This window comes from Podarcis raffonei, chromosome 12 (assembly GCF_027172205.1).
Source record: "Podarcis raffonei isolate rPodRaf1 chromosome 12, rPodRaf1.pri, whole genome shotgun sequence".
Classification (NCBI taxonomy): Eukaryota; Metazoa; Chordata; class Lepidosauria; order Squamata; family Lacertidae; genus Podarcis; species Podarcis raffonei.
This window is the reverse complement of record NC_070613.1, coordinates 16145657-16166935: the sequence shown is the minus strand read 5'-3', so window position 1 is coordinate 16166935 and position 21279 is coordinate 16145657. Positions and strand designations below refer to the sequence as shown.

General features: G+C 44.5%; 1 long non-coding RNA gene across 1 annotated transcript; it reads left to right on the top strand.

Annotated features, from left to right (window-relative positions):
- The first annotated feature begins 4326 nt into the window (after nt 1–4326).
- On the top strand, nt 4327–6921 carry LOC128424395 (uncharacterized). Its single transcript, XR_008333007.1, has 2 exons — nt 4327–4582; nt 6606–6921. It is a non-coding gene; the product is annotated as an uncharacterized LOC128424395 (long non-coding RNA).
- Nucleotides 6922–21279: the final 14358 nt, after the last annotated feature.

The following is a 21279-nucleotide window of genomic DNA, read 5'->3' as shown; positions in this document are numbered from 1 at the left end:
ATTTAAAGGTGAACTTGCCTAATTCACACTTTCTGAAATGAGGTGCAAACTGAAAGAGAGCCATCGTTCAAAATTCTCACTCCTCTGAATTTTGCAGTGCTGTCTGCCAGCAAAGGAATCTGTCCAACTATGCATAGATTAGCATTAAAATGTCCACAATAGCATACAAAAAATTGCATGGTGGGGCAGGATTGCTTGCAAAAATGAGTATATTGATCAAAACCTCATATAAAAGTGTGCTGATTAGGATGAATTTGCAATAGAATGCTAATGAATTTTCATGATTTTCACTAACATTCACACATTGCTCCAGAAATGTGGAGAACTGAATTTAACATTGGGGGCAGAGATGAGAAACTGAGAGAATCAAACAGGACAGAAACCTGCCTAGGTCCTTTGCAGGCTTCAGAGCACACAGGGTTACATATGGCTGCTCCAAGTTCCAAATTAGCTTTGCTGAATTGTCACTATTAAAATGCATCATGCTACTAATTGTGGTTGTATTGATTAGTCGACTGAGAGCTATCCAGTCACTTAATGACTTATTTGGGGGGAATGGAGAGGAAAACCGTGAAAACTACAATACTAATTAATATGAAATATCATCCACTGTTAACATAGCTGTGGCTAATATTTCATTGAAATGCAATTACCTGCTCAGAAAGAAGGGTTAAGATGTAAAGAGATAGCTGTCTTAGCTGGTTTGCTTTCAATTAACCTACATACAGGAAAACTGAAAAATGGACATAGATAGGGGTTTTTTTTGGGGGGGTGTTTCTACCCAAGCTGACTTCCAATGCATCTTGGGACAGCAGAAAGACTTGAGTAGAGATTGGGAAGCACACAGTGGCTGCTGCAGAGGAGAGGTTGCCGTCACTGAGGCCCAGCCTTGAGTGACATGCCAGCTCTGAGGGGCAGGCAGAGGGCAGGTCCTCCCTAGTGTCAGGATGCTGTCAACAGCTCCCGGCTGGTTGCCCAGGAAAGTACAAAGTCATAGAAAAGTTTCTTACACTCCTTATTTATTTCAAACTTTACAGAGAGAGGCTATAGAACCCAGCCTCTTGGATAACTGTCAGGCGTGTGTGCAGGAGCCAGGCCCTGTGACCAGTAGGGCTTCGCAGGACTGGGGCCTTCCTAAGTTTGTTTTGGAGAGGCAAGGCATGGCCACACAGGTGAGGCCACTTGGTAACTCACAGCACCTGGTGGCAAGAGCCGGGAAGGGATATAAGGACAGCATTTCTCTTCGGCTCTTTGCCACAGCAACACATTTCCTGCCTTGCTGTGTTTGGCTTCTTGCTTCATGATCCTTGGACCTCGGCTTCCTGACTCCCTGCTTCTTGATCCTCGGACCCTTGACTTTGTGACTCCTTGCTTCCTGACTCTCGGACCCCTGCCTTTTGGACTCACGTTCCTGCTCCCACCCCGCCATCTTGCCCCCGGTCTTGATGTCCTCAGCCAGGACTTTGATTGCCCATAGACAATAATGGCGTTGTCCCGAATGAATCCCCCCCTTCCTCATTCATCATCATCCTCATCATCTCCTCTACGGGTGCCACTAGGTTCCCTCAGTCTTCAAGCTCTTTGCTCTCCTACTTTTAAGGCTCGCCGGGTTCTGGAAGAGAAGTAGGCCTTTCTAATGACAATGTGTCAGCCAGCTGCTGCTCTGTCTCTCCCATGATTTCCCAACTTTTCCCCTCATCTGCCTTTGACCTGCCACCTCCCTTAAACCCCTGTTGTAAATCTATACTGTTTTTCCTCTTCCTTCCTCCTCCGTGGAAAGGTCCGGATGGGGAGGCGGTCTCCACCACTCCTTCTCCTCTGCCAGTCCCTGGCACCTGGGCAGGAAGGAAGGGGGAGCAGAAGGCAAGGAGTCTTGATTATTATGATTATTAAAAATGCTTTCTATGCCTCTCTTTAATCTTGCTCCTTTCTAAAATTTATTTATTGGTTTGTGGTTTTCTTTTTGTAAACCTACCAAAGAATAAAATAAAATAGGGATTAAGGGGTTTTCTCAGGATGGTGGAGAGTGTGTGCGCTTTGTCCTGTTGGTGGTGTTGTTGTTTAGTCGTTTAGTCATGTCCGACCCCATGGACCAGAGCACACCAGGCACTCCTGTCTTCCACTGCCTCCTGCAGCTTGGTCAAACTCATGCTGGTAGCTTTGAGAACACTGTCCAACCATCTCGTCCTCTGTCGTCCCCTTCTCCTTGTGCCCTCCATCTTTCCCAACATCAGGGTCTTTTCCAGGGAGTCTTCTCTTTTCATGAGGTGGCTAAAGTATTGGAGCCTCAGTTTCACGATCTGCCCTTCCAGTGAGCACTCAGGGCTGATTTCCTTCAGAATGGATAGGTTGGATCTTCTTGCAGTCCATGGGACTCTCAAGAGTCTCCTCAAAAGCATCAATTCTTTGGTGATCAGCCTTCTTTATGTTCCATCTCTCACTTCCATACCTCACTACTGGTGTGGTAGTGATGGCAATTGCCCCTCTTCTGATAGAAAATGCTTGGGGACAGACAGACAGAAAAATTGGGGGTTGAGGAGGGTCAGTTGGGGGGAATGATAAATGTCCCTATTTTCATCTGAGGAATGCTGGCAGGTATGGAGTGGATGCCAGGCAGGCCTCTCTGGGGAGGGCATTCCAGAGCTGGGGTGCAACCTCCCAATGCACCTCACTCAGTGGAAACATCCCGAGAAGAGATTCTGTGGGTGTTTTGGGGTCCCCAATATACTAGAGCCTTCTCCCCTGCTGACTCATTTTCTATGTGGAGGAGCTATTTTTATTTTGGGGGTGTTGTATGGAGGAGTGTGGAGGCTGAAGTGGTGGGACTCAAGGTCAGCTTGACCACCTAAATGAGAAGTAGGCCTTTTCCTTAATAGAGAGTGAGGCCACCTCACTATTCATGATGAGGCTATGTTTCAGTTGGGCTCTTCCTTTGGATTTTCAAATCGCTTTTTTGAAATTGGGTGGCATGATGGGGGAGCAGGAAGCAACAGCAGGCCCGATAATGAGATATTGATTGGCTCGGCCTCTTCCAATATCGACCTTCGCAATAAATCATAAGGTGCTTTGTAATTAGGAAATCCATATAAATAACAAAGGGACTGTTAGCTTTGTCGCTTTGTACTAAGAATGGGGCAATGCTCGTTGAGAGGTAGCCAATTTCATGCATTAAACACACCACACAGCCTTGTGTACGTTTACTCAGAAGTAAATCGCATGGTGTTCTTTTCTGAAGACGGGGAAACCAGACCAAAAGTGATATAAAACAGAAACACAACCAAGTGTGGGTTTACAATAGCAATCAATGTAAAAAGAGATATCTCAATATGTCTGTAGCTACATGGGTAGCAATCTTGTGCTTATTCTGATTGTTCAGTTTTCTGTTTCTCTGAACTAAAGCAGAGCGATAGCCTGCCTTCACACCATACATTTAAGGCACATGCCTTCCTCCGAAGAATCCTGAGAACCATAGTTCTCACTGAGCTATAATTCCCAGCATACAGTTCCCAGGATTACCATCCGGGGGAAGGTATTATTGGGCTGTTGTCATTTTTATTTTGATAATGTACTTTGTGGTTCTATCCTGTGAACCACCCTGAGACCTGTGGGCATAGGAGGTATATAAATTCAATAGCAGGGATGCAGGTGGTGCTGTGGTCTAAACCACTGAGCCTCTTGGGCTTGCCGATTAGAAGGTCGGCAGTTCGAATCCCCGCGATGAGGTGAGTTCCCATTGCTCTGTTCCAGCTCCTGCCAACCTAGGAGTTTGAAAGCACGTCAGTGCAAGCAGATAAATAGGTACCATTGTGACGGGAAGGTAAATGGCGTTTCTGTGTGCTCTGGCACTTGACACGGTGTTCTGTTGAGCCAGAAGCGGTGTAGTCATGCTGGCCACATGACCCGGAAAGCTGTCCATGGAAAAACACCGGCTCCCTCGGCCTGGAAGTGAGATGAGCGCCACAACCCCATAGTCGCCTTTGACCATCCAGGGGTCCTTTACCTTTTTTTACCTTTTTATAAATTCATTAAATAAATAAATAAACTTGGAGGAAGCTTTGAATGGATGGTGTGTGTGCAGGAGAACCAAACTGATAGATCTTTCCACAACCAGCTCCTGGAACCCCTGAGAAGCCACCTTCAGCATTCAATTGCCTGCCTTTAATTACCATCAGGCAACACTTGCCGCTTCCGACTTCCCTTGTGTTTTCCAATCGGGGCAAAGCTGGGAGATACATCCCTGTCAACATGGTGAGCCTGCCGTTGTTCTCTTCCATTGCCTTCACTGACCTCACCTGTCATCACCATGGCAACAGGAGAACGTGGCTCTCCCATCAGCAGGCTGCTGCAATGGATGTTGGGAATCGGGGGGAGGCTTCAGTTTTTCAGGAACTGAGCCCTTGACCTCATTGTTTCCTTGTTCTCCCAGGTAATCTCTGGTTCTTTGCATTTAAAATATATGCTTGAGCGGTGCCAGTGCTTTGATCCAGGAATTCCGCTATCGCACCTGAATTTTGCCTCAATAGAAATGGAGCAAACACTTCACTCGGATTACCAGTCTCCGCGATACTATCATTATGGCGACGTAGGTGGTTTTTCCTGTTGATTATTAGTTATAATTACCAGGGTGTACTCGCCTTTTGGATGAAGCACAGAACTCCCATTACTGGTAATGCAAACCACATTTGAGCCCGTCAGGATGGGAACATCCCCTGTAGAATTTGTACAGAAAATGCCCCGAGGGAATAATACACTTGACAACTGTGCTATTACCCTATCAGAGGCTTAAAAAGCTCGCATGCACGGTAATTAAGAAAGTACAACAGGCAAAACTCCCATTCTGAGAGCCTGGCTTTTATTGTTACATATGTTCTTCGGAGCAAAGTCTTCTGAACAGTTCCTCTCGGGTCATAAATGTTTAATTTTTAATCTATTTTTCATCAGTTGTGTGTAAGGAAGCAGTTCCCACCTCAAAAGAATCTTTACGAGTGCTTTCTTATGTCTCTGAAGTTTCAAAAGTAATAGCGGCTAGTAATGATTTTCTTTTTCTTTTTAATATACCTCTCATCTTTAAAAAGGAGAGAGAGTACACAAAGAGCTTTAAGAATGGAATATAACTGTTTTGGTTTCCCAACCCAAGTCAATGTAATCCATTCTTTTCTTACAATCTGGATCTGGTTTGGCCAAGTCCAGATTGTCTCGGTCAGGGCTGATGTGAATTGCCAAATCTAGCCTCGGGCCTGGTGTGTGTGTGTGTGTGTGCGCGCGCGCGCGCGCGCGCAAAAAACCTAACAAATATGACAAAAGCAGAACTGCACTTGAGATCATTCTGTATTTGTAAGAACTTGAATCTTTTAATGTGGCAACACACCATTTTTGAATTCCCTGCCTATTGATAACAGGCATTTTCACTGTATTTTTCGCACCTACTGAGCACATTTGTTTAGGTAAACCTACCCAGATATTTAGCAACCTGGTGCAAGTCTAAATCTGTTTCTAGTTTGTTGTTGTTTAAACTTTTCTTAAGTTATTGCCGTTGAGCTTGTTTCTTTGTGAGAATTTTATTGTTTTCTCTTTTTTGTAAACCACTTTGAGGCTTTGTGACAATCTAGTGATGCATGAATTTTATGAAATAAATAAACTATAAATAAATAAGTAAAATGCAGAAATTAAGCAGGCAAAGCTGCTGTTGGCATGACTAGTAACTGGATCTCTGTGTGTATGTTTAATATGAACTTCTCTTTGCAATTGCTTTATAATATGTGGTCTGTTTGCAGAGGTTTAGTGTGATCCTGAGGTAAACGGATATTTTACCTTGTCCCTTGTGTTCTTTGGAGTCACAGAGGGTGATGTCATTTATTAGCATTTCAGCTGTCTCTTCAATGGATCCAGGAGGCCTGAACAATAGGTACCTCAGAAGGTATTTATCGCGAGTGAATCAAGCAATTGTCTTCTCTTCCCTGCCCACTGGGCCGCATCACATCATATGCCTGTTAGCAAATTTTGGCTTGGTTGCAAAGTAAACTCTTGCTGAAAGATGCAAAATATAATACAGGCCATGAAAAATCAATATTTGGTGATCTAACTTGTTTACATGCATGCTTCGCCATCTGCCCAGTACAAAAAAAAAAATATGAAAGGGAAGGGGGAAGCTATTGTCTTTGTGAAACAAGGGTGATGTCACCTCCATTCAACTTGCTCAGGTAGGGAAGGCAATCGTAGCAACCTTCAGGGACAGAAGCTGAATGGGAAAGGAGTGCCTGGGTGAGGACTGGAAAACATTCTCTCTATACCATAGGTAGGAAAGCGTTTTCAAACTGAGGGCCAAATTCCCTGCTGGGCAACCTTCTGGGAGCCACAAACCAGTGGTGGGTGGGGCTAAAAGCAAAAGTGGGAGGGGCAACAAATGCAAATGTTGCCTTTGTGCTGGGGGCTGGTTTGGCACATAATCCAACCCCTTCTCTATCCTGCATCCAAGCAAGCAGGGGGTATTTCAGACCGGCAAAAACACCTAAGGAGGACCAATGAGAAGTGTGGTCTAAGGAGTTGTGCCCCCAGTTATGGACAGACATATTTTCATGCCGTGTCTCATTTTTCCAGTCCATTAGGGGGAAACGCATAGAAACACAGATAACAAGAGAAATTCACACTAAAAGGCTGGTGGATTTTCCTTAGAACATTCCAAAGAATTTGCCCACAGATATGTAAACGTTGAGAAGCTGAAATTAAAAATGGAAGAATCGGAAACCGAGAAGCTGAAATTGACAGAATTGCCCTTCCCTTATAGTAAAGTGGAAACTCTTCCCTACAGCTGGGAATGAAACCTGCTACGGGGCCTTCAGAACACTTGACTGCTACGCTTTCGTACAATAGCAACCTATTACTAGGACCCCTTTGCCAATTAAAGGACTCAATCACCCCCTCCCCATTTCTAAAAAAGAGCAGATTGTAGCACAAACAATGGAACTCGCAACACCTCACAATCTCCCCCTCCCCCAATGCACTCCTTAAATGTGCACAGCTGGGTGTGATCCATTAGCTCCTCTAAAGTGCTGGAAATATTGGCTCTGCCAGGGAATAATGAAAATGCTATATACAATGACACAATAGGCTCTCCTCTTGATTTTTTTTTTGCCTTTAAAAAAACCTGTTTCCAAGGCTAGGCATTTAATAATTGCTCCAAGAGCTCATTCCGCAATCGCTCCCGCTTTGTTCTTCGTCCTTGGTTAAAAGGCCTTTGTTACTAAGAATGGATGTCGCTGTGTGGGCTCTGCACATCCTTATTTAAGCATACATTGCCCGCGCAATATTGTTTCGTGTGCCACCCCGATCTCTGAGCGGTTTGAGATTTAAGGGTTTCCTGGCACTAACTGAGGCTTCATGTTTCCTTTGGAATGAAGCATAGCAGAGAGAGTGGTGTTTTTCGATATATAGTTTATTTACACATATATACAACCTGAGCCTATGATGCAGGGCTCACCCCATAAATGTCCTGCTTCTCTCATAGCCACAGCCTTGGATTCCAGTAGAAATTGGGCCACTCACTCACTCACTCACTCACTCTCCCCACCCCTTCTCTCCAGCCTGCCGCTTTTGCACCCAGCTTCTAACTCATATCACTCAGCTCTCCACTCTGGTCTTTTGTCTTTCTAACTAACTAACAGTTGTGGGAGGAATGCCCACTCATTTAACTTCTGGCACAGAGCCACTTCCTTTGTTCCCTTAATGGCCCATCACCCAGTCTATCACCTCAACACAGCAAGCTAGCCTGGCTTATATTTTAATACTTGTTTGATCCAGGGGTTAGGAGGGTCTCTCATACAGCCTACTTCCTCCCCACTCACCCACCCCCCAAAAAACTCATAACAATATAATAAAAGATTCTCTGCTGAGCATAATAGGCTTCCTTCATGTGCGTTTCTCAACTCCGTTACTTGGCATTCACAGGGCTACACCTGGGAACTGCTGGAAAACCTATGTTTTCTCACAAATTAGGAGCATACAGTGGTACCTTGGGTTAAGAACTTAATTCATTCCGGAGGTCCGTTCTTAACCTGAAACTGTTCTTAGCCTGAGGTACCACTTTAGCCAGTGGGGCCTCCTGCTGCCACCGCTGCGCGATATCTGTTCTCATCCTGAAGCAAAGTTCTTAACCTGAGGTACTATTTCAGGGTTAGCGGAGTCTGTAACCTGAAGCATCTGTAACCTGAGGTACCACTGTACTCTGCAATCTCCCTGCTGAAATCAAAGCTAAATTTGCCCACCAGGGGAACAATGTTAATTCTCATCTGACGCAATATTAGCAGGAAATGCAAGTTCTACTTTGGGCTGTGGGGAGGACAGTAAAGCAGAATTCTGGTAACCAGCCATTATCCAAAACTCATAACTGGTTTCTAATGACGTATTGTTTCACGCAATGATTTTCCAAGAATCCCAGGGTGGGAGATGCTCCCACCTGCTTCCAAGGAAGGGCTGGATAACTCATGAGTCTCTAGACACTGGTAGACTCCACCTTCTCCTGACTGACCTGCTGGCTGGGGCTAGTGGGAATTATGATGCAAGGACGCCCAGAGACCCTCACGTTCCCCATGCCTGCTTGAACTCAGCCCTGATTAAATTTGCTCATGGAAAGCAAATCTGGTGTCATGATTGCTGTCTGCAATGCCCTAGTAAAAGAAAGAATTAGCAAGCGAGCCGAAGGAGGTTGTGGTGACTGATTGGTCTGTCTAGATGTGTATTGAACCATTCATAAGTCAGACTTGTAGATCAATTTGTCTATAATCACCTTAACGTTTGGATACATGAATGGAGAATAAAGTCTGATAAATGTCCGCACTTCTATTGGTTACCAGGCATGTAGGAGAAAACTGAAAGGAGTTCAGCTAACAATATTCACTACAAATATGTCGGTGGCACGTTTTCCATATTTCGTCTCATTTCGTGCATTTGTAAGTCACTTTTCCCAGCTAAATAAGTAAATCGCTTTCCAAAATAATACAAAACACTTACTAACATTTCTAGGTTTCATTAGCCTCAGTGGGAATCACAGGGTGTTCAATTATCTGTTGGAAAATGGTATAAATATCATTCAATACAGTCGTACCTTGGTTCTTGAACGGAATCCATTCTGGAAGTCCGTTCAACTTCCGAAAACCAAGGCATGGCTTCTGATTGGCTGTAGGAGCTTCCTGCACTCAATCGGAAGCCTTGGATGCCATGTTGGACGTTTGGCTTCCAAAAGCATTCACAAACTGGAACACTCACTTCCGGGTTTGCAGCGTTCGGGAGCCAAAACGTTTGAGTCGCAAGGCGTTCGAGAACCAAGGTACAACTGTATCTGGAATATTCAATCTGGAAGACTCCTGTTTGGGGTGCCTAACTTTATGATAACATAAAATTGGAGTGCCTTCTGCCACTCCAGTCCCAATGGGCACCAAGCACCGCTTTACAGGAACGCAATACAGGAAGGAGATGGAAGCCCTGTGTGAAGCAAGGCAGGGAAAGGACCCCCTTGGTAGAGGAGATGTGAAGGCAACTGGCTTAAAGACTCAGCAGCTCATAGGTGTGCTGGGCCTGGGGGGTTAATCCAAGCCACGTGGTCCAGGTCCAGTCCCGAATCCAAGGATTCCGTCAGGAGTCAGTCCAACAGGGCCAAGGCAAGAAACTGGGCTAGGTCAGGCACAGGGTCTCAGGCGGTTCTGGCAAACAGCAATGTTGCTCCCACAACCTGGGGCGGGGTCCGACAGCCTTTTATCTCTGATGGGGTAACAGCCAGTCCTGATCCCCTGGTGACTCACCTCCCTGTCTTGCCTTAAGGCGAGCACTCCTCCTGCAAGTACTCAGGTCTCTCCTTCTCTTAGACCTGAGTCTCTGCAGCTCGGGAGATGTCGGTGGGTTACTAGACCCAGAGGCCACCTCAGCCTCTTCTGACCCAACTTGTAGTGGAGCAGTTGTAAGTGATGGCCCAGCTGAAGGCAATGAGGTAATCCCCGCATCTGGAGCCAGGGCAGGCTCAGGCCCCTGACTCAGCCCAGCTGGTGTTTGTTGCAGGGGAACCTGTGCAGACTGGGGCTCTTCAGGATCAGGCCCCAGACTCGGTTCAGATGCCACCTGAGGCAAAGGATCCAGTGCGGACTGAGACTCCTCCGACTCTGAGTCTGAGCCCGAGTCCCAGGCCATCACAATAGGACTCTGGTCTCTAAAACTCAGGTGTATTTAATCTGCTCATGAGAGGCAAATGTAATGTTATTTCTATTCCTCTGTATGAGCCATGTTCTGAGTGGTGGCTCCTGCTGAACTGAAGCAGGCAGCCTGTCCCTGCCTGCCCTTTCTCACGTGCCAATGGGAAATCCAAAGGAGCTTTGTAATGTCAGGTGTGAGGTAATTGCCCCACATCCATGAACTTCCTTTGACCCAGCTGAAGCAGACCTAAATCAGCCATTTACTCCACAAGACTTGGACCGCATGAAACGCCGGCCTGGACTCTTTTCTGGTGTGCCCATATGTTTTCATTTTATAGGCAAGCTTACGGCCTATAATGAGCCAAAAGAAGGAGGTAATGGCGAAGGAGGAGGGGAGAGGGAAGGGAGAGAGAGAAATCCCAAGCCATTCTAAGCCATATTGCCGCAACAGTAAATTTTTCAATCAACATTTATTTAAGAAATATGTAGACACTTCAAACAATGGGTGTACGGCAGTTATTAAAGTTGTCATCTGTTGACAAATGGGTTGTAATTATGGTATTTGCAAGAGCATTACACATATGTTGTGCTGACATCTCCAGTTTATGGAGAGAGAATATGAGAGAGAGAGAGAGATGTATCTATATTCCTAAAGCAAAGCTGCATCTGTAGATCCAAATCAGCCAAGAGAAGCCTCCAAGGGCTCTTATTTAAATAATAATGGGTTAATATGCTTTATGAATAACTATTAGGTAATGAAAAGGAGAGCTTTGATTCTCTGTGAACAAAGGAGGCCTCACGCAGGGATACTGCTGGCCCTGGCATTAACTATCCAAATTGGGGAGGAGCAGGAGGGTGACGGACTGGCTTCCATCCAGCCTGCTACAGCCATCTTTGTCTTAAGAAATATAACCGCCGCAGTTTTGTTATTTATGATCTTTCATTTACTGTGCCTGCAGGAGCTTTTGCAGGAAGACTTTAATGAGCATAACAAATAGCAAGTAAGTTGAATCCAAAGAAACAACGAAGTTTGGGGTCTCAGCCTTCTGTATTCTTCATGTAGCTTTTATTTTTCCTCATGTAATCTCTATGTGACCCAGGTAATTCCTGCTCTTCCAGACAGAGCAGGTGCAGGTTTCCTTGTCTGGTTTTCTTACATTTATATCACACCCATTTTTCCTCCAATCATGGAAACCAAGGCAGCGTAGATGTGTTTCCCACACCCCGACCCACTTAGCCTTCAGCAAGGTGGCAACCTCATATGCCTTTTGACACACAGAAGAGATTCATGCAGTTGTGCATTTGTCTTGATGCGCAACCTTCAGTGGGCCAGTCCAGACATTTACAAGGTTGCTGAGAGTCTCCGTGTGAAGGCTTCATATGAAGGTGGAGTGGGGACATCTCTGCTTCACCATAATGCAGGAAGCATCACATGTGACAAAGCTCTCCATGGGAAAAGTTGGTTGAATGGACATGGTTTGCAAGACTTCAGGAAAGGGGAGAGATGCATGGCTTGATTCTTCTTGCAGTGGGGTATTTCCACATGATAACATCTCCCCAAAAGATAGGAGACATCATTTTGCCCCCTTTTTTTGAGAGAGCAGAATTGCACAAATTGGGTAAGAGCCATTGATTTCTCCACCATGCAAAGATTCCTGCTGGCCTAGGAATTGTCTGAAGGAAGTGAAAGCCACAACTGAATGTCTGGGCTGCCATCACTGAACAGTGTGGTGTTTTAATATGGACGTTCTGATTACACATTCTGTTCATTGTTGGCTGCATCCAACCACCACTTGATGTTGCCAGTCATCAAACATAATTCCAAGTCAGGGTCAGCCCTTCCATAAGGCAGAGTGAGGCTGCTGCCTCGGGCAGCAAATTCTGAGGGCTAGAAATGTGTGTTATGTAGCCTGCCCTGCAGCCCTTAAGTTAGCGTGCTTCCACAGGGTGTGGTGGAGGACTCTGTTCCATTGCCAATGCTGAAGTAAGTTTCAAGAAAAGTTGGGATTGGCCCATGCTACACCTCCGACACTTTGAATGGGGACTTGAAAACAACTGGAAGTGGATGAAGATGAGTGTTTGGCTGGTTGGTTGGTTGGTTGTTCGGTTGTTCGTTTGAAGGGAGCTAGCTAACATCCTAGGTGCTGGAAGAATCTTGCACCAGGAAGCAGCACTGAACTTTCTATCACCAAAAACCAAAAGCCTTCCATGAAGCAGACCAGAGAAGACCTAGAGGGCTCTGTGGTCTACAACATTCTTGCAGAACCAGTTGCAGGGAATTGCACTCTGTTTCCCACACACACACACCCTTGGGCATCTGGTTGGCCATTATGAATCTGGATGATGGACAAGATGGGTCTCTGATTCAGAAGGCTCTTCTTACACTCTTTACACCAAAATCTTAATTCTACCTGCTGCTAGTTAGCAGTCAGTGTTAGTGATTGCCATGGGACTCTCCCAGGCAGTTTTGTTCTGTAAGAATCTCATCTATGAAGTTGCATTCTTTGGCATTTGCTTTCCTTGGGAAACATCCCATGAAACTCCTTACGTAGGCCAGATGCCATTTCATTGATGAGATCCAGCGCCAATTGGGAAGGATATAGGAATTAAATTATGGTGTTCGTTCAAGCCAAACACACCTATAAAAACAGTTTAGATAATAGGTGTTGCATTTCTTGATTAGCTGCTTTTATAGTTCAATAAAGTGGAATGGAAATACATAGATGAATGGTTCCACAGAAGACATTCCAGAAGTCTACAATAAAAAAATATAGTACCCAAGACTGAACATCTGTACATATAAAGTTACCAGCACTTCTTTTAACTTCCTTTGATCTTGGGGAAGAAGGAAAGTGAAGACAGAAATTTGCCCCTCATCTAAACGTGTTTTAAAAAGCTGGTGGAAAACAATGAGTGGCGGCGGCATTCCCACCCTCACTGAAATTTGATAAATCTGGTCCAACCGTTAGGAAAATGAAAAATTTCATCTTGTGGTGCATTTCCAAGAATTGTTCAATTAACTCTCCATTCAGAGTCATGGCTTACAGCAGAAGCAAACTCTCCAAGTATAGCGATGAGATTTTTCAGGCTGTGTTTTTACTGCTAATATTAATGCTTGTAAATGATGGGTTTTAAATTGGATATATGTACGACATGTCACAATAAGCAAGTTTCTAACATAGATCACGCCTTTGCCATAGCCAGTTTTAAATTATGTGATGGGTTGTTTATGAAAACACCTTTTTATTGGGCATTATTAATACCCTGTGTTTAGATTGCTTTTAGCTGGATAATCTTTTTTTTTTCATGGGACCTAATGAAAGCAGGAATAAATTCTAGCTTTTGGATGGCCCCAACAGCTGGCTAAATTAAGCCAGGACAGTATAAGTGGAGCAGATTGTATTTCAAAGCCATCGTATTCATTGAAACCATTTGTCCAGATAATGAAAAAAGAACCATTAAAGGGGAGGGGTGTGGAATATTGGAACTATTTTTATTGTAAATATCTAAGCTTCCAGTTAAGCTGCTAGGACACTGAAGTCTCATACCTCTACTGTTGGACATTTGGGTTCCAAAGAACGTTCGCAAACTGGAACACTCACTTCCGGGTTTGCGGCGTTCAGGAGCCAAAATGTACAACTTGCAAGGCATTCGACTTCTGAGGTATGACTGTACTGATTTGGGCCCTTGATGCATTTAACTCAGGACTATCTAAACTGGCTGGTAGTGGTTCTCCAGGGTCTCAGGCAGCGGTCTTTCCCAGACATACCTTGAGACACATAGGTTTGAACCAGGTGTCTTCTACATGCAAGGCAGATGCTCTTCCACTAAGCCACAGAACTTTCCCTCGTCTTCATCAGGCTAGAAGCTAAACAAAGCAGGTGAGGATTTAGCTAGCGGTAGCATCGAGTGTCTGGGTCTCATCAGTGTCTCATGCAGCAGTATGGGAAAGAAGGGGAGCCATATCAGGAACACATACCACCCAACTTTTTCAGACTCCCAGCCAGGACGTGCTTCTTCCAGGATGTGCTTCCGGGTGAATCTTGTGACCCATGCCTTGGTCTCATGTGTGTTTTGGGTGCCATGCAAGATTGTGCCCCCACAAAAAAAAGCACTTTTTTAGGGTGAGAATGTGTCAGGCTTCGGGGAATCTGGTAAGGATGAAAGGAGCATTCTTACCGGTTAGTTTCTTTAATAATCACAGTGAGAGACAAAGGAATGTACAACTCTCTAGAAATGGCATTGCTTTCAGTAAAGGCTCATCCTCTTCGTCCTCATTAATCTACGTCACTCCTACGTCGGGTAATCTGAGCTTGTTGCTGCTGAGCTTTGAGAGTTCTATCACTCTCAAAGCCCATCTAGTTTTAGGCAAAGGGGGAGGGGTCAGGAATGCTGTCCAAGGACACTGAATCTGCCAGCAGTCTCTCTCCTGGTGTTTCCTCTTTTAGCTGTTTCTCACCCAGTATTTCCCAGCTTTCCCCCTCTGGACTATACCCTTCTTCAAACCACTGTTCTAAATCAATACTGTCCTCCTGCCCTTGGGAAGGTTCAGGAGAAGGGGAGGGCAGCTCCCACCATTCCTCCTCAGCCCAGCCCCTGACAGAATGAGGCGTGAGAGTGCACACGATTGCAGCTCCCAAAATGGCCACCGTGATCTTGCTCGAAAAAATTGGATGTCCCATTTTTTTCTGGGGCACTTGGCAGATATGAAAACATAGGAAGCTTCCTTATACTGAGTCAGGCCAGAGGCCCTTCTAGCTCTAGCAGCGGAGGCAGAACATAGCCAGCATGGCTTATAGTCGTTGATAGCCTTGTCATCCAGGAATTTGTCTAAACCTCTTTTAAAGTTGGCGTCTGCTAGTAAAGTTCTGACTGTAGGATTGGTTGCACCTCGAGGCCCCCAGGATACCACCCCCCTTGAAAAAACTTCACACTGACACTTATTTTAGTTTAAATTTTGAAGCAAATTTTGGTCACAACTTTATTTAATACAACCATGTGAGCTGTATTGGCTTAGGCATTGGCTCCAAACTATAGGTGACTCCACCTTTCTGATTGGTAGTCTAAAAGGGTAAACCAAACGAGGGAGCAACATTGATGAAGACCGACTGAAGCTCACCCCGGGGTTCCTGTGGGCCTGGCATGGCCCTAGCCCCTCAAGGACTTCGGACGAGATCCATGACTCCCAGATTCCTTTGCAGGAATACCCTGTTCCTGGAGGGACAGGTGATGCCCATACCTCCCCTCCCCCACATTTCAATGAGCCAATGCCTAACTGCCACCTTACAAGTTGTGACGATTGCTGAGGGGGTAGGCGAAAACCAAGTGGCCAAAGCCAATCTGCCAAATGGAAAAATTCCTACCCAGCCCCTGTTTGAAAACAGGTGACCCAAACCAAAGCAAGGCCAAAGCAACACTGCCTAACACAAGAGAGAGGGGGCATGTGCAAGTGCCCACAATTACGTCGCACTGCTGTTCTTAACAGCCCCTGGGATCACGCCACCCCAGGTGATTGGCCCAGACAGCCTGGCGTGATCCCGGGGCTGTGGCTAGGGCTTGAGTTACACCCCTCCAACTAAATTAACCCTTTGTGTGCCCTGAGTGCCTGTGCGCAACCAGGACCCTCAATTAGGAGGATCCCATTTCTCAGCCACTTCCCTGTCCCTGCAACCCTTTCCGCTGGGACATGGTATCTGCCCTCATTGGTCCCAGCTGGCCTTCATTCTCCAGAAGATGGCACTGGCTGACTGGAAAGTATGGCAGGCTGCAGACATCTCCTGCAGAGAGGGATGGATTGACCCTTCTCTGCCCAGAAGGGATTCTTAGCTCCACACACACACATAAACCCTGTAACATTTTTCGCATCCTGCTGTTCTAAATGAATCACAGCCAGCTTCAGGTCATATCGTCTCCTGTTTACCGAGTTAGACATGGTGGAGAAACTCTTCAGACGAAGTGGGGTCCATTTGTAAATGTTAACCGAAATGGCAAGTCACAGGGCCGAGTTGTAGACATAAAGCTCCTAATGTAACGCGGCTGTTTTAAAGATTTCTAAACATAAATGCCTTGTGCCTGATGGATAATCAGCTAATTAAAAACACGTTCCAGTTACTAAATTGTTAGATTATGAGCCTAAAGGGACAGGAATCTTTCTCTTTTGTTTTTCAATAAAATTGCTGTTATCCAGCCTGAGCCTTTGGGATAGACCAGCTATAAAGCGGAACAAATGAGTGAATAATAAATTCTATAAGGTTGCCAGCAGCCACTGCGTTTTTGTTTCCATTGACCTGATCTTGATAATATCTTCAGCTTCTAAATAATGGGCAGCTGCTTCCCTGCCACCATGAATAAAAGAGAGATGGAGCAGAACTGCCAACTTCTTCCCTTGGAATTGGCAAAGAGATTGCCTTTGGGGGTAACCAACATGGTGCCTTCCACATCTTGTTGCACTACAACTCCCATCATTCCTGAGACCATTGACCATGTGGTCTGAGGATGATGGGAGTTGCAGGTCAAAACATCTGGAAGGCCCCATCATCTGCACACTTCCTGGGGAGCATATCGTTGAACTCAGTAGATTGCGTAACATAGGCAGGATAGAGTTACAGTGGTACCTCGGGTTACATACGCTTCAGGTTACATACACTTCAGGTTACAGACTCCGCTAACCCAGAAATAGTACCTCAGCTTCAGGATGAGAACAGAAATCGTGCTCCGGCGGCGCGGTGGCAGTGGGAGGCCCCATTAGCTAAAGTGGTGCTTCAGGTTAAGAACAGTTTCAGGTTAAGAACGGACCTCCGGAACGAATTAAGTACTTAACCTGAGGTACCACTGTATATGTCCATCGAGCTTCAGTGGTAACATGTTTAGCTATTAGGACAAAGATGTCATGGAGGGGAGTAACAGTGTTCCCTACTAGTATTTACTCAGGTTGCTGTTGCTATCAGGCAGACTTTTAAAGAGATGCTGAACTTATAGAAATGGCACGTAGTCAGGCTGGTCCATGACAGGGGAAGAGGAAATTCCAAATTAACAGTAGGGTGGTGTATTGTCTTGATTAGGAGTTGGGCCAACTAAAATGTCAGAAGGTAGCAAGTTCTATTTCAAGGAAGAAATTTATTTATGGGCTAGTCAATGGTTCTGCACTACTGGAGCTTTTAAGGTTACAAAGCCGTTCCACAATTGGCCAGAGTGCATTCATGTTTTCTTAAGAGATTTCTGAACCTGACTTTTTTTATTTTTAAGTCAACCTTGTCTGGAGATACTATCTCAGTCTTGTTAATGACATCCTTGTAAACCCTTTAAAGATGATTGAAGCTAATCAGGATGTAAACTGTTTAAGTAAAATGAATAAATAATACATGTGTTGAACCATTCTCCCAACTCTTAAAAGAAATGAAGTCAAGGCATGAAGGAATCCCACATCTTCACAAATATCTGTCTGAAGAGGTGGATGTCAGTTCCTTCTAAACGAGCTCACTTAAGAGACGTCACCCCCAATGTGCTAATTTGCTGGTGGCGATGGTAACAGTATTTGTTTGATTTCTTATTTGCCCTTCACCCAGGGTGGATTATAATCATTTAAAATTTAAAAATGCAATATTGAAATCAGTTAGAACAAATGATCATCTAGAGAACAGGATGGGGCCTAAAAAATCTCTTTCTCTCAGGTGTCAAACATCAGGGTAAAATGGTGTGTCTTTGGCACATGACAGAAATGGCATAATTAAGATGGGGAAGAAAATCCACAATTTAGGGCTGGCATGGAGAATTTGTCACACAGATACGCCCACCAAACTTCTGAGGTTGGTGGAACTACTAAGAAGGCTACCTCTACCAATCTTAACACCCAACTGAGCCAGTAAGGATGGAGGTGGCTTTCAGATATTTGGGGCTTTAAACACTGCTGTGAACTCCTTAAATTAGGCCTGAAAACAAACTGGCAACCAGGACTGCTGTTTTAAACAGAGGGTTGTGTGAATTCTACATGGACACCAAGCCAATAATCTGAGTGCTCATTTTGGACCTGCTGACATTTCCAAACCAGCATGTTGCAGTGATTTAGAGTGTCAGGCTAGGACCAGGGAGATCTGTGTTCAAATCCCCACCCAACCATGAAGATTAGTGTGTGATCTTGGTCTGTCACTAGCTCAAGTCAACCTCACAGGAAGAAGGGGGAAAATGGGGTGTGGGGAAACATCCCGAATTCTTTGGAGCCCTCAAAAATATGACTGAGTGCCTGCCTTCTGAAATGTTTAATTCCATAATTTACCATCATACAATGGATCATAAAGCATAGTCTGAGAGGGCTGCGTTTGTGTTTGTGTGATTATCCCAATTAATTCTTTTGTAACCAAATTCCAGTGCTACCACAAAAGGGTTATTCAACACTCCATTTAAATGCATTTTTTAAAAAGTTATATTCCAGCTCAGATGTAGCATTTTTTTGAGCATCTAGGTGCCTTTGAAAATTAAACACACACGAGATATTTCAGCAAAGAAGAGAGGTATTGTGCATTTAGCATCCATGATGACAGAAAGCACAGTTCAAGCCACATAGATGAAGAACAATGGAGAAACGTTGGGAACAGGAAATATCTGCTGTACACATTAGCCTCACTCTTGCTGCAGTAGATGGTCCAGGTGGGGTCATGTATTGACCAGGAAGGAGCTGTAGGCATTGTTGAAGAGAATAGGCAAATCCCAAAGCATTCATTCTCCAATACGCAGCTGTGATGTACAAGACAAACAAGCACAAAATTGGGCCAGCAACAAAGGCACACAATAGAAATCAAAGGGCAATCCATGTATGGGGGCTTCTAAGAATAATACTCTTTATTCTTCCTTCCTTTTTCCTTTTTTTACTTAATATATTCTATGCCGTCGGATTTTATGTGATTTTCTCTCTCTCAAAGGTTTGCAATGCCTATACAAAAACCAGAAGTGTACCGAGGCTTCAAAGATATTTGCACAAAATATTGCTTTTAGTAACCTCTAGGAGGTGGAGGAGGAAAGAGACCGGACCTGTGTCTGGTGTTATTTTAAAACTATACCATTTGCTGAGCGCCTCATTAGTCTGCCTGCCAGCCAGGCAGCCACAACAGCTAAAGGGAACACCCAGTTTCCGTAGGGCATGCGTCTTTCAATCCCAGCTGCTACGGGCAATAAATGGGAGGGGGGAGAGTGCTCTCCTTTGAGTCCAGCTTGTGGTCTCTTTCTTCTGACTGGACCATGCTAGCAGGAGATCAGCAGCTCAGATGCCCTCTTTCCCTGATCCAGCAGGGTTCTTGTTGCATTCTTCTGCCTGCTTCAGGAAAAGAGGGCATAAAGGGGAGGGGGGAGGATTTTCATCACCACAATTCCCAGCACAAGTTGACTTTTCGGTTTATTGATTGCTTGCCGTTGTTCTCATTCTGTCCTTCATTGATTCATAACATTTCTCGCAGCCCAACTCATTGTGTGTTTACTCAAGAGTCCCACAGACTTCAAAAGGGCTTACTCTCAAGTAAGAGCTAGGAAGGTGGGGGCGGGGACTGAATTCATATTTTAATGCAAACCTGCCTAATCTGCACTTTCCAAAACAATATGTCAAGGGAAACAGAGCTGTCCTTTGAAAGTTGCGCTTCTCCAAAGGTGGTGATGCAGCTCTCTGGGAAACTAATGCATACAGATAATGTATATTAGGGTTAAATGTACTTTAAAATGCATGCATTACTGGTAGGAACTTAAAATAGGCACTCCACTAGGGGAGATTGCTTGCAAAAAAATGTGGATCAGGTAAAATACCATACAAAAAGTAGAGTATTGGCCAAAATGCTGATGAATGTTATTGATTATTATTATTTCTTAAGGTTCTCAAGTTCATGCAGAAATGTGGAGAAATGAATGAAAGATTGGGAAAATGAGAAACCAAAACTGACAAATGTGTCATCCCTAATACCAGTGCAATGATGGACTCAGAGGTAAGCTTTGTGGAACTTTCTCCCAGGCAAGTGAGTATAGGATTGCAGCCAAAGGGCACATAGGATTGCATTGCTAGTCAGTATATTATTTTTTAAGTGCTCAGAGCCATGAAATAAAAAAATAGAAAAAGAAAAAGAAAAAAAACCCAGCATAATAAAACAGCAGATCTGACTTTATTAAAATAACAGAGAAAAATTCCATTTCAAAAAATACTGAAATAAATCCCAAAGGGGTTTTGGTGAGGCAGACCTTACTAGGCAGCATGACTCCACCACTGTCTATTGATGCTTGTGCACCAATTGTGTTGGTGCTCATTGCAATTGATAGGGCAGAAGGAAGGGTGAAGCCAGAACCAATCACAGACAGAGCCAACTACTTCTAGTTTTGTCCCCTTTCTCTTCTTCCTCTACAAGAGCAACACCAAGACTAGGGCTCCCTCCGATTCTGACATCATTCACATATATCTGCGACAATTTTACTGATGCCAACACAGTTACTCATGATGGAACATAAGCTTAAGCGTAAGTTATCATCTCCCATCCTTAACCCAGCATCTGCAGGTCATAAAGCAAAAAAAAAAAAAAAAAACAGGGAGGGGGAAACCTATGTACAGAAAAATGATTTCATAGTAAATGTTGAAAAACAGGAAATAGTGAAAAGGGCAACTCCGGTAAATGGATTTCCTCAAGGAAAGGAAATGTGGAGGGACGTGGAGGAAAGATTCTAAAACAACTGTCTGAATGAGTGCCAGACAATTATAATTCTCAGCTCAACACAGGAATGAATGGATGCTAAAGGAATCAGAGACAATTTATTCCCCATGCACAATAATTAAAGGATTCAGCTAATGGATCGGGCAAACTTAAATAGTGTGTGTTTTGGGGTATGTACGAGAGAGAGAGAGAATTACTATATTTTTTTACAATTGGCTGATTCCTGCCTTTATTCGTCCTCTGACTTTTTCTGATCATAAAATTGATCTACACACTGTTGTGGACATGCCGTAAACAACAGTGCATTGACCTTCTGAAACTTTGTCTGGAGACAGAGACAGGCAATACTTTGAAGAGTGATGAAGGCGGAAGGATAGAGCCATCATAACCCATTATGTAGCACATCTTCAAGTCTTTTCCCCACC